The sequence below is a fragment of the Rattus norvegicus genome, chromosome 1 (assembly GCF_036323735.1).
Source record: "Rattus norvegicus strain BN/NHsdMcwi chromosome 1, GRCr8, whole genome shotgun sequence".
NCBI lineage: Eukaryota > Metazoa > Chordata > Mammalia > Rodentia > Muridae > Rattus > Rattus norvegicus.
In genome coordinates this window covers 249,694,402-249,697,957 of record NC_086019.1, presented here as the reverse complement: position 1 = coordinate 249,697,957, position 3,556 = coordinate 249,694,402, and positions in this window count along the sequence as shown.

The window sequence follows — 3,556 nt, the reverse complement described above, 5'->3', positions numbered from 1 at the left end:
GTATCTACTGGGCAGTTGTGGCTCACTCCTTTAATCCCAGCACTCAAGAGGCAGAGAGGCAGGCAGGTCTCTAAGTTCCAGGACAGCCAGGGCTACATAGATAAACTCTCAAAAAACAAAACAAAACAAGAATCCTGTTCCCAGCAAAACTATCTCTCCCAAAAGGAAAGAAAAATAAAGACATTCACAGAGAAGTGAAAACTGACAGTGTGGTTGACAGATATTGTATCAGAGCTGGAGAGAGAGATGCTCAGTCCAGAAAGTGTTTGCCAGACAAGGGAGGACTTGAGTTCATCCACAGAAGAACCCAGGTTTTTGTTTTTTGTTTTCAAATCCAGGTGAAATATGGTGCTGGTGTGTAATCCAGGCACAAGGGGACTAGAAACAAGGGAGTTTCAGGCCACAGACATCTCAGGAAAAAGTTAGCCTGAGGAACAGCACCTAAGGTTGTCCTCTAACCTTCCACATAAATAAATGATCATGAATACAAACATATAAGCATCCTTATCACCTGCACACAAATGCCTGATCACACCAATACATGCACAAACACACACATACACACATGCACACACACATGCACACACATGCGTGCACACACACATACACACATGCACACACATGCACACACATGCGTGCACACACACACACAAAATTAAAGGAAGTCTACATTAGCTATCACACTGTGATAAATATGAAAGACAAATCAAATTGTAAGGAGGAGGAAATGATAGTCCACTTGGTCCTGTGCCTGTGGTAACATAGACAGGCACACTAAAATATGTGGTAGAAGAAAACTGGAGAGGGGTAGAGAAGGATGAGCCATGTTCTCAAGTCTCTTCTCCCCAGTGATCTAACTTCTTTCTGTTATTCCTAAACATACCGTCACCTCACAGCAGAGTCACAAGTTGCTGATAGAACCTTTAGCATGTGGCCTTGAGGGAATAATTCCAGATCCAAACCATACCACAGTCTTTCAGGATGAAAGGGACAATGGAAAGAAGTTAAACCTATCCAAAGAAATGAAAAATGACACAGAAGTGTACACACACACACACACACACACACACACACACACACACACACACACACGTAAATACATTTTTCCTTCTAAGTTTTTTCCTCTCCTGACCTAAGACGACTCCAAAAGCAATTATAAATCTACAGAGATACACAATTTACTGATGCATTTTGTAACAAGGATAGCATAAGAAGTGATTAAGCTGCAGAAAGCAAATGTTTTGTTATTGAAAATGAAATCCATTTGAACTCGATGATGTAGGGCAGGCCTATAACCTCCTGCATGAAAAATTCCACATTTTATAAGGGTGTGGTTTTGTTTCATTGGGTGTCATATCTAAGAGGCATTTGCCTGAATGAAAATCACAAGGTATTTTCCTCGGTTTTTCTTGTTTTACACTTCTTGTTTACATTTAAATCTGTGATTGTGTAGTGACAGATTTTGTCCTTTACTCTTTGGACTACGCCTCAGGGTGTAAAGCCTCTAATTTTCAAGTTTGTTTATTCTTATACCAGATTCGACCTCCTAAGCTGCTAGTATTTGGCTTTATTATCCATATTGGATACGGAATTACATTCTCCTCAGCTCGTTGGTTTCCTTTAGGTTTTGGACATACTTATCAAGGCTGCTCATCACTTACCTGATACACCTCTCAAAGGTTTCTAGTATACGCTTTCCCATGATCACATTGTTCTGTATTTCATAATTTGAAACTGGACATTTTATGTAATGCTTTGCACCTGGACCCTTCTTCCTATTGTTACACAGACACAGGACGGACAGACACACACACCCTCAGATGGGCTCCTTTGTAGTGGCTTGGCTAAGCTGAATTAGAAGTCTAGTTCTGCCTTGGATGTTACTAATCAAGTCCCCCCAAACCCTGAATCTTTTAAGTTTGACATTCCCAGGAGTTGCTCTTGAATCTGCATGTTTAGTGGTCAGCCCTCTGTATCTGTGAGGTTTATACCCATGTCACAAAACCTATGTGTCCTTGAGACAGCTCTCACTGCTTAGGGAGTTTACAGATTTGCCTGAGTTCAGAAACTTGCAAGCCAGAATCCCTCTGATCGCTCCTTCGAGTTTATAGCCCGCATGTGAACTGATTGGAAAGGGTAATGGCTTTTCTCCAGGTGGTCACTTTCTCTGACCCTATTCTTAAAACTCCTGTGTGGAATCTTGTTAGTATGCATGACCAACTGTTGGCCTTCTGTACCATTCCGACTGCTGGTTTTAGCAGTACTCTTGCATAGGAACTGCTCATGTTTTGAATACAGAAAAGGCCTGTGATGGCTTTAAAGCATCACTTTGACTGAAATAAAGACTACCTTGAGAACATTTAATGTATGGTTATTTCCAAAAAAGATGGTGGAGTAGGTGGGCATGGGACAGGCTGTCTGTCCCTCCAAATCTAGGACATTCATACACCCTTGGATATCAGAACTCTTAACTCTCAAGCCTTTAGATGTTAAACATACCTTGGCTCTCAGGCTTTTGCTCTTGGACTGAAGAATCAGTGATTCACAGGTTTGGTTTCTTGTTCTGAGCCATAGTACCAGTTGTTTTTGAGTCTCTAGTCTGCAGGCTACTTACTTGTAGGGCTTCCCAGACTCTTACTGAAGAGGTCAATACATCCAACAGAAGTCAAACACCTATCTATACCTTGTGTTAGTTCCACCTATGGAGAACCTAAAACCGACTCGAAATAGGTAATAGACTAGTCCCTGAAGCTCCTTCTAGCACTCTTCTGAACATCTTTGCTTGTGAAACTAGAAGTCTGAGGAGTTCCAGGCAGGGCAAAATAAAGGCAACTGCAGTCAGTGTAGTTGAGTATAGCTGCCTACTGAGAAATACTATTTACTTTAGACTAGTTTTTCCTTTAGATGAGTCATGTAGACTATTTTGTGCCCTTTCCTATAAATGGGTCTGTTCCTTTATTACACTATTAGAATCCAACTCTCAGTGCACATCTTACAGCTTTTAAGATATGAAAGCTACTTTCAATTAATATTTTGCCCTTCTTTAAATCTATACCTTCATTTTGCTTTTTTTAAAAAAGTCACATTTGCCTGCATATATATCTGTGCACATGCATGCAGTGTCCTTGGAGAATAGGATGAGTCAGATCCCGTGGAAATGGAAGAGATTGTGAGCAAACAAATGGGTGCTGGGATCTGAAGTTGGGTCCTCTCTAAAAGCAGGTGCTCTTAATCACTGAGCCTCTCTCCAGCCCAACATATATTTGGGCTTTTCTCTCTCCTAGACACAGAGGGGAACCTACTTTATTATGGACCTATTCAAACCTGCAAAGTTCCAAAAGATCAAAAGCTTTCCCCAGCAAAGCCAAGGACATGTTATGCTAAATACACTCTTTCTCAAAGTTCAACTATTAACTTTTGAAGAAAAAGTAAAGCCCCATTTTTATTCTGTAGTCTTCTTAGACATTAAATAGACAGAAGGGGAGGGAGAGATTTCCCATTAGAATTTCCATTAGGTTTTAGCTCAGTTTAAAAAAAGAAAGAAAGAACTCTCATG